The following is a 10,857-nucleotide window of genomic DNA, read 5'->3' on the forward strand; positions in this document are numbered from 1 at the left end:
CCGACTCCCGCGGTCGGCGCCACAAAGCTGGGTGGTGGCGGCGCAGAGCTTAATGGGACGATGAACAGCGGCGCCTGGCGGCGCGCTGCTTCCCTGGCCAGCTCCTGCTCCTTCGCCTTGGCTGCGGCCTCGGCCGCAGCCAGTTTCGACTTGACGGATGCCGCCGCTTTCTCCTCCGCCTCCTGCTCCGCGCGCGCCTCCCGCATTTTCAGCTCCGTCGCCTCGCTGAGGTCGGCGGCCGGATCGACTCGCCGAGTGGTCACCCGCACCTCTGCCGACTCCACGATGGAGGCGGCGTCTACCCTCTCAAGGGTGAGCGGAGCGCTGGAGTTAGGAAAACAAGACGGAGAGATTAGGAAAGAATCAACAAAACAAGGAAAGTACCAGAACAAGATCAACACTTACGCGGAGACGAGTTGGGGCGTCTTCACCGGCTTGCGAAACCGGGCTGCCCTCGCGGCCGCCCCCTCCCGCCGGGTCGCCGTGGCCGGCCCGCCCTTGGGCTTCTTCGACTGGCTCCCGTACAAGCCCCGCGCGGCCCGACGCTTCTTCGCGCCGCCTTCAGCGCCCGGCGCGGCAGACGAGCTCGGGCGGTTGGATCCCGACAGACGGCTCGGAGCCGGCTCCCACACGTCATCGTCGGGCCAGTCCTCGAGGCCGGCTCCAAGCCCTGAGCCGCCTGCCCCCTCGCGTCCTCCTTCGGCGTCGGCCTCCAGGGCCACGAGCCCCGCGTCAGGGTCGTTGATGTCGCTCTCCGACCGGTCGGGGTCGAACTCGCGGTCGGACCCCCTGGTGCCTACTGCCGGCTGGAGGAGAAGGCTCTAAGGCCAACTGGTCAGAGTCGGACAGATAGAACTTGGCAATGAAGATAAAAAAGAAGAGAAGACGGCTTACCATGGGCGGAGGATTGGCGCGCGAGTAGGGCTCCTTGCCGAATTGCCACTCCGAGGTGAGCTCGCAGTTGGCCATGAGGTTCACCACGTCGGCCACCGCCCCGTGCAGCATCTCCTTGGTGCTCAGCCGGCTTGGATCCCGGTGCCCGCTCATCTGACAGATCAGATGAGGGCGGCGCTGGAGCGGGAGCACCCGGCGCGCCACGAAGGCGGTTAGCAGATCAGGACCGGTCAGGCCCTCCGACTGCGTCAGCACCCGGAGCCGGGCGACGGCGGCGACTCCGGAGGACGACAGAGTTTTTTCCCAATGGGACCAGTTGGGTTGCCTCTCGGTGGGCCCGGCTGCGTACTCCGGCAGGTTGACTTGGTCGCCGGCCGGAGAGATGTCCTTCACATAGAAGTAGGACTACTGCCACATCTTCACTGACTTGATCAGGGAGATGGCAGGGAAGGGGTTGTCGCCCGACGACCTGCGCACGACGACGAACTCGCCGCACGGAGCCGGAACGCCCTCCGAGTGGGTGCCGAGCTTGCATTAGAAGAACTCTCCCCACAGCTCGATGGTGGGGAGAACGCCGAGGTAGCCTTCGCACAGAGTGACGAAGGCGGACAGCAGCACCACCGTGTTGGGAGTGAGGTGGTGCGGCTGCAGCTGGTAGAATTCCAGGAAGGCCCGGAAGAAGTTGCTCGCCGGCAGGACCAGGACGCGGAGGCAGTGCGAGGGGAAGACGACCCGCTCGCCCTCCTTCGGCGCCGGCGAGATCTCCCCCGCCCGCACAAGACAAACCCTCACGAGGTCCTTGGCCGGCAGCCGCCACGTGTCGCGGAGGAAATCGATGTGGTCGTCGTGGATGACCGAGCCATACCAGTCCCCGGAACGCATCTAAGGAGCGGAGGAGGAGCTCATTGGAGGAAGCTATGGCGGCACTGGGTTCGGTTTGGGTGCGCGGCAGCGAGAGGAAGAACAAGAGCAAGGAGACGAAGACGAAGAGGGCGGAGGGGCAGAAGGGCACGCGTGCTTCGCCGCTCCCCCTCTTCCCCCTTACTTATAGCCTACGGGCTACGAAGCCGAGGGGGCGATCGTGGGATCGTGGGATTAACTGAGCCCACGACCCCACGACCCCGCATTCCTCACGCGAGTTACTGCGAGCAGTAACTCCGCGAGGGAGCCCAACTGCCCGTTTGGCCGCAGCGGATCCGCCCGCGTGCCGAGGCCCGATAGTGGCGGGCCCAGCCTGCTGTCACGTCCCATCGCGTGCGTGGGCTAGGAAGCTTAGCCTGAACGCCACCTGGTTCCCGCCACGACATTCGAACTCCCCTGGCCTATCCGACTGGTCAGGGCCGACTCCTAGCGGGCGGCCTGCTAGGAGGCGGACGAAGCGTTCATTCTGAGCACCTGGAGGAAACTATTGAGGCCCCTTGACTCTATCACCTCGGTGCCTCACCAGCTTCGGGGACTATTGTCGGAGTAATGGGCCACGGGTAGCCTAACCCGGGTCCCAAGATCTTTCAAAACATTGGGGCAGGCTGCGCCCCTCAAGACACCAGGACAAAGTGCCGACTGGCCGACTGCTGGAAGCCGGCTTGCCTCGGGATTCGGCACCCGGATCGGTCCGACTCCTGGCCGGCGACTCCTCGGAAGGCCGGCTCCCACGCAGCTGGCTCACGGCGCCCGACAGACAAGATGGGGAGGGGCTACAGAGCTGCCCATCCACCCCCTCGAATCCAAGACCAGGCGTGGCCACAGTGCGCCGCAGAGATCTCCGACGGCGCGACACTATCGCCACTCCGTTCCTGACGTCACAGCCCCTGCTCCCACGACGGCCTGTTAGTACGGCCCACAGGCGGCGGGCCCTGCTGGTCAGCGAGAGCCCAGAAGACGGCTGAGGCGGGAGTCTGCTGGCCCTCCCTTGGGGCTCCATGCGCCATTAACCAGAAGAGACGCGGCGTGGCTACAATGATCTCCCACCAGCCGGCGGGACTGTAGCCACACTCCCACGACCAAGCCCGCATCATCAACATCATGACTATAGTAACCAGGAGCCGGCAGGACCCGTGATCTGCGGGTACGGCCATTCGGCCCTGTACCCTACCAGTCGGCGGGGCCCGCCAGGACGGCGGGCCCCAGCAGTCGGTGGAGAAGCCGGCGACCAGAGACACAGACAGTCGGGACCCGCACCCGGCCAGATTACCATTGTACCCCGGGGGGTAGGCCTATATAAACCCCCCAGGGCACCCATGCAAAGGGTTTGAACCTGTTACGATTAGCCACATAGGTAGAGAGGGAGAAGAGCTAGCCTTGCCTTCTCCTACCTCTAGCAAACAGCTCCAGGAGCACCTTTGTAGCCACTTTGCCTTAGTAATCATGCAGAGACCCCGCAGAGCAGGACTAGGGGTGTTATCTCCTAGGAGAGCCCCGAACCTGGGTAAAGTTCGACGGCGTTCATGCTTGCGCCTTTCCCCGCTTCCAAGCACCGGCGATGTTCTACTCGCCCCCACCATGATAAGCCACCCGTGGGCATATGTCGCACCCAACCCCCGACAATCCCCAAGCTTAATTCCTGCTCATCCTTGAGTAGGTAAATGATAAAAACAGAATTTTTGATGTGGAATGCTACCTAACATATTTATCAATGTAGTCTTCTTTATTATGGCAAGAATATTCAGATCCGAAAGATTCAAGACAAAAGTTTAATATTGGTATGAAAATAATAATACTTCAAGCATACGAACAAAGTAATCATGTCTTCTCAAAATAACATGGCCAAAGAAAGTTCATCCCTACAAAATCATACAGTTTGGCTATGCTCCATCTTCGTCACCCAAAATGTTCAAATCATGCACAACCCCGATGACAAGCCAAGCAATTGTTTCATACTTTAGTATTCTCAAACTTTTTCAACTTTCACGCAATACATGAGCGTGAGCCATGGACATAGCACTATATGTGGAATAGAATGGTGGTTGTGGAGAAGGCAAAAAGGAGGAAGATGGTCTCACATCAACTAGGCGTATTAATGGGCTATGGAGATGCCCATCAATAGATGTCAATGTGAGTGAGTAGGTATTGCCATGCAATGGATGCACTAGAGCTATAAATATATGGAAGCTCAACAAAAGAAACTAAGTGGGTGTGCATCCAACTTGCTTGCTCACGAAGGCATAGGGCATTTTGAGGAAGCCCGTTGTTGGAATATACAAGCCATGTTCTATAACGAAAATTCCCACTAGTATATGTAAGTGACAAAATAAGAGACTCTCTATCATGAAGATCATGGTGCTACATGAAGCACAAGTGTGGTAAAAGGATAGTAGCATTGTCCCTTCTCTCTTTTTCTCTCTTTTTTTGGCTTCTTTGGCCTCTCTTTTTTCATTGGCTTATTTGGCCTCTCTTTTTTTATTTCATCACACGGGACAATGCACTAATAATGATGATCATCACACTTCTATTTATTTACAACTCAAGTATTAAAAATCGATACTTAGAACAAAAAATGACTCTATATGAGTGACTCCGGCGGTGTACCGGGATGTGCAATGAATCAAGAGTGACATGTATGAAAAAATTATGAATGGTGTAAGTGCATCTAGTGCCCCTTAGTGATTTTGGTGTATTGAATACTTATAGGTTAAGGAACTAATGTGTCTGTGAGTGTACACAGGTCTATAAGTCTATCAGGAGTTTGATATTTACAGGGAAAGTCGACCCCTAAAAATGAATGTGTTCGGCTGAAGACTTTGGTTTTCTGAAGACTTTCTGAAGACTTTGAAAGTGAAGAAATTGGTGTGACCTTGAAGACTTGGTATTCATTCGAGGAACATGAAGCGTCAAGACTTTTGTTTTCGTAATTTCATTTTCTCTTTCTTGAGTCATAGGAAACACCATAATGTTAAAGGGGGTCGAGGAAATACTAAAGAAAAATTTCCATGTGATGCTCAACTCAAAATCCTACACCTACCAATCCTTTCGAGTGAAGCCATTGGAAATCTCATACAGTTTAGTCATTTTCTTCAGTGACAGAGATGAAGTTCTTCTGGTCTCTGAGGAATTTGTTCTGACTGAGGAGTTAGGAATTCGCAAGTGCGGATTGCCTACATAGTGAGGAACATGATAGCCCTGAGGATTTTGAACCTCAAATATCCGACTGTTGCAGTGCTACGCGCCAGCTATCCCAAAATATCTACCCACCTAATGGTCATATCATTGAAGGGCATTTATGTCTTATCATGTCGGGCTGCTCCCTAGGCTATAAGTAGCCGCCCCCTACAACCACTAGCTGGTTGGCTGCTCCGAGAGAAACTGACACTTGTCATTTGAGAGCATCCCATCCTCCGAGGACTTTGAGCGAAAATCATTGAGTGAGGAAAAACCCAAACACCTACAAACCCAAAGTGATTGAGCATCACTGAAGGGATTGATCCTGCGTGGATCCGACGCTTGTTACCTTTGAAGACTGTTCTTCTTCAAAACGGTTAGGCGTCATGGTCTAGAGCATCCAAGAGGAATTGTGGATCGCCGAGTGACCTAGTATGTGAAGCTTTGGAAGTCACCTGAAGACTTACCACGAGTGATTGGGCAAGGTCTGTGTGATCTCAGCTCAAGGAGAATACGGTAAGGACTGTGTGTCCTCAGGTTTAAATACCTAGCCGCTTCAACCATACATACAACTGAGACAGCAGTTGGAACTGCGCCAGCTTACTGGTTCTATTTCCTCAACTCTTTCATTTCCTCATATCTGTGTTTGAAGTCTCTGACTGAAGACTTTCTCAATTTCCTCAGTTTAATTTCTTCAGTTTGTTTGTCTTCATCTTGTGTTGTCATGTGTTTATGCTTTTTGTACTCTGTGCTTTGCTTTCATTTCATCATGATGATCATGCTTATGCTCTATTATGATTGCTTCCGAGTACTTATTCCGCTGCAAGTAGTTCTTTGGTTAGGAATTTCCTCACCCTGAAATTCCTCAGTGAAGAATTCATAAAAATCTCCTATTCACCCCCCTCTAGTCGATATAACGCACTTTCAATTGATATCAGAGCAATGTACTCCCTTGTTCTGTGTGAGTTTGGTTTAACCGCCTGGAGTTTTAGTTATGTCGACCGCAGGTATGATCAAGGTCTCTGCGGGGTGTCCTACCTTCGATGGGACGGGCTACCCCTACTAGAAGAATAAGATGCAAATGCATCTTGAGGCAATTGATAACGATCTCTGGTATGTTGTGGAAAATGGTGTTCCCTCTGTCACACCTTCTCTATACGCTACTGATGTGAAGAGATTCAAGCAACTCGATTCTCAAGCGAAGAACATCATATGTGGCCATCTGAGCAAAGGGAAGTATGGAAGAGTGAGTTCTTTCGAAACTGCTAAGCTTATCTGGGATAGGCTGTCCAAAGTGAATGAAGGAGTCTCAACTCAACGTGACTCTCGTGTTGACGTTCTTCGCAATCTCTTCAATCGCTTCAAAAGACTCGACAATGAAAATGTTCAGCAAACCTTCGATCGTCTCACTGACATCTCAAATGAGCTTCAAGCCCTTGGTGCCACGGACATCACTGACCATGAGGTGGTGAAGAAATTGCTGAGATCGCTTGATTCCTCATCTGATACTCTAGCATTGATGATACAAGAACGTGCTGATTACAGGTCACTTGATCATGCTGATATCCTCGAGAGGCTAAACACTCATGAGTTCCAGCTTGCTGGGAAGAGAGATCTCTATGGGTCGAGCTATATCAGACCTCATGCCTTGAAAGCTAAGGCTATATCTGAATCTGAATGGGAAGATTCAGGTAGTATCCTTGGTGATCCTAAAGAACTGAGCCAGGAGCTAGCACTGCTCGTGAAGAAATTCCAGAGGTTCTCAAGACGTCGCTTTGGAAAATCCTCAAGGAGCACTGATTCCTCATCCAGTCACTACAAGAAGAGGCTATGCCACAAATGCAAGAAACCTGATCACTACATTGAAGATTGTCCTCAGTGGGAAAAGGAATCAAAGAAGAAGAAATACAAGGATTACAGCTCTGATGATGCGGGGAAGAAGAAGAAATCTTCAAAGTCTTCATCATCAAAATCTTCGAAGTCTTCATATCACAAGAAGAGCAGCTCCAAGAAGGCTCGGGCATTCATCGGCAAGGAAATGAACTTTGAGGCTGAATCTGAGGAACATGAGGAAGAGGAGGCATCTGAGGAGTCCGAGTCTGGTGTGGCGAGCCTAGATCTCGCCACTGCTTTCGTCAACAAGTCCATCTTCAACTCTGAAGAAAATGGCATCACCAACAAGGCTGATGAAGACAATGATGACTACGCTCCCACCTATTACTTCATGGCTAAGGGTGCCAATGTACTCAAATATACCTCCTCTAAATCTAGTGAGTATGAATCTGATGAAAACCTGAAGCCCAGCTACTCTAAACTTGCTGTGAAACAACAAAAGGCTTTTGAAAAGGTTCAAAACATGCTAGACAAAAGTGATGATATGTTGGGTGAAGAAATGGATCGCACTAAAGCCTTGACTGAAAATCTTCAGAGACATCAGTCCAGGTTTGACAACCTTCAAGGTCATCGTAACACTCTCTTATCTGATCATGATAAGCTTTCTTATGAATTTCTTCAGAGAAAGCAAGATCTTGAGAAGCTAAGAGTGAGTTATGACGATCTTCAGAAGGAGCGCGATTCATTATTAGCTCAACAAACCAACGCTGCTCAGGAAGAATTTGTTCCTCCATGTTTGAAATGCATTGAACGTGAATCTGCTAATTCTTCACCTGAAAGTTCAAATGCTTCTAATGCTACAAATTCTTCAACTGTCTCTGCTATCACTAATTCCTCATCTGAGGATATTGCTAGTATCACTAACGATGTAGGGCTGAAGGAATTGTACATGACAGGCATGTACAAAATCCTCAAAGGGCATCAGGCTCTTTGTGATGTACTTAAAAAGCAGATCCTCAATAGGAACCCTAGGAAAGAGGGTATTGCCTTTGAGAGGAAACTCAATGCTGATGGTACATATTGGAAGCCTGAGCAGTACCCCAAAACCTCATAGGTTGCTGCAAAGGGACCTCAAGTTTATCCATCCAATTTATCTAGCTTTGCATGTGAATCTCCTCATTCTTCTGATGAGTCATTTGACTCCAACTATAAACTGTTCAAAAATCAGAATGGTGAAGTATTTGCTAGATATGTTGGCACTAACAGTAGGAACGGTTCCCCTATGAAGAAAATCTGGGTTCCCAAAAGGTGCCTTGAAAGTCTTTAGGTGAATGTCCTCATGACACCACCTGTGAAGAAAAGGAACCCCAGATCAAATTCTTCATATGGACCAAATTCTTCATATGGATCCAAATCCTCATATGGACCATACTACTCACGTCGATCAAATTCCTCAAATGGATCAAAGTCCTCACATGAACATCATCATGCTAACAACTCTGTTTCGCAGGGAAGAGCTAAGGGCTATGAATATGAGCATTATTCTTCTAACCATTATGTTCATAAGTCCTCAAAGAATTTCTACGCTTACACATATGCTTACCCAAACTCCTCTTATGTGAAACGAAATGGACTGGCGTCTATGCCACCTTTCTCATATGGAGCTCGCAGAGTGATGAACTCTTTGCCACCCCTTCAAATGTGGGTGGTGAAGAAAAAGAACTAATCTCTTATGCAGGGTCAGGTCTCCAAACGTGCTCAAACGTCTGGAGAATTTGCTGGAGACCTGAAAAGTGCCTGAAAGGACGCAGGCTAATCATGAATAAATGAACTTTCATTTCTCACGTCCTCTTACTGCTTTATCTGTTCTATTGCTTGATGAAATTGATCTGATGAATTGATGTCATATTCTTAACTGATGAAGTATATGAGTTCGTAAGTTGCACTAATTCATCTGCAGGATAATCAACCCAAAGCCAATGAGTGGGTACTCGATAGTGGATGTGCAAATCACATGACTGGTGACAAGAATCTATTGATGGATGCTCCATTAACTCCATCGCATCTGAAGCATATCATCTTCGTTGACAAAGGCAAAAGTCAGGTATTGGGTCTAGGTAAGGTTGCTATCTCAAAGGATCGGCACATGGACAAAGTGATGCTTGTTGAGTCCTTAGGATACAACCTTATGTCTGTCTCAATGCTTTGTGATCTTGATATGGTTGTTGTCTTTGGCAAGTATCGTTGTGCTGTGATCATGGAACCTGACCATTCCAAAGTCTTCGAAGGCTTTAGGAGAGGAGACTTGTATATTGTTGATTTCTCTACAGGACCACAACCAGTCGTATGCCTACTTGCAAAAGCTTAAGAAGGCTGGCTATGGCATCGACGACTTGGTCATGCAGGCATGAGGAATTTGCACACGCTTGCGAAGAAGAAGCATGTCATTGGCATTGAGAATGTCAAATTCCTCAAGGATCACTTATGCGGAGCCTGTGAAGCTGGAAAGATGACCAAGGCCAAGCATCCAGTTAAGACTATCATGACTACTACTCGTCCATTTGAATTGCTTCACATGGATCTCTTTGGTCCTAACCATTATTCAGCTGTTACAAATGATGCATCTCAATATGAATTTGTTATTGTTGATGATTACTCTCGTTACACATGGGTGCATATTGTCACTTACAAACATGAGGTGCAGGAAGTCTTCAAACGATTTTCCTCAAGGGCTTCAACCAACTTTGGTGTGAAGATCAAGCACATCAGAAGTGACAATGGAACTGAGTTCAAGAATTCTGGTCTTGATGACTATGTTGATGAACTTGGTATTACTCATGAGTTATCTGCTCCTTATACTCCTCAGCAGAATGGCGTTGTGGAGCGCAAGAACAGGACTCTTGTTGAGATGGCTCGCACTATGCTTGATGAATACAAGACGCCTCGTAGTTTCTAGATTGAGGCAATTGATACTGCGTGCCACATCATCAACAGGGTATATCTTCATAAATTCTTCAAGAAGACTGCTTATGAACTCCTCACTGACAAGAAACCCAATGTGAGTTATTTCAAAGTCTTCGGTGCTAAATGCTGGATTAGAGTTCCTCACCACAGCTCTAAATTTGCACCGAAAGCACATGAGGGTTTTATGCTTGGTTACGAAAAGGACTCGCACACCTACAGTGTCTTCAACAACGTTCATCACAAAGTTGTTGAAACTGTAGATGTGCGGTTCAATGAAACTAATGGCTCGCAAAGAGAGCACCTACCTTCTGGGATAGATGAACCAACACCTGAGGAATCCTACCGAAGAATCTGCTGAAGAATTCATTCCAGATCGTGAAGAACATCGAGTTGATGCACCCGAAGAAAATCGTGCTGAGGAAAATGGTCCTGAAGAAAATGCTGACCAAATTCCTCGACGACAACCCGCTCATCCTCACGTTGCAAACAAAGTGCAAATTGAGAGAATCATCGATGACATTGAAGCACCAGGTCCTCTCACACGCTCAAAAGCTTCACATCTGACTAACTTTTGTCGGCACTTTGCTTTTGTCTCTATCACAGAGCCACTAAGGTAGATGAAGCATTTCTGGAGCCTGAGTGGATTCAAGCTATGCAAGAAGAATTACATCAGTTCGAGCTCAACAATGTTTGGGAACTAGTCAATCGTCCAGATCCTTGCAAGCACAATATCATAGGCACAAAGTGGATCTACCGCAACAAGCAAGATGAAAATGGCCTTGTGGTGAGGAATAAGGCTCGTCTCGTAGCTCAAGGCTACACACAGGTTGAAGGAATTGATTCCGATGAAACTTTTGCACCTGTTGCTAGACTTGAGGCTATTCACATATTACTTGCTTATGCTAACCATCATGATATCACTTTATATCAAATGGATGTGAAAAGTGCATTCCTCAATGGTAAGCTTGAGGAAGAAGTATATGTTGCTCAACCCAAAGGTTTTGAAGATCCAAAGCATCCTGACAAAGTCTTCAGACTCAATAAGGTCCTCTATGGCCTCACGCAGGCCCC

This window comes from Aegilops tauschii, chromosome 7, assembly GCF_002575655.3.
Source record: "Aegilops tauschii subsp. strangulata cultivar AL8/78 chromosome 7, Aet v6.0, whole genome shotgun sequence".
In the NCBI taxonomy this organism is placed as follows: Eukaryota; Viridiplantae; Streptophyta; class Magnoliopsida; order Poales; family Poaceae; genus Aegilops; species Aegilops tauschii.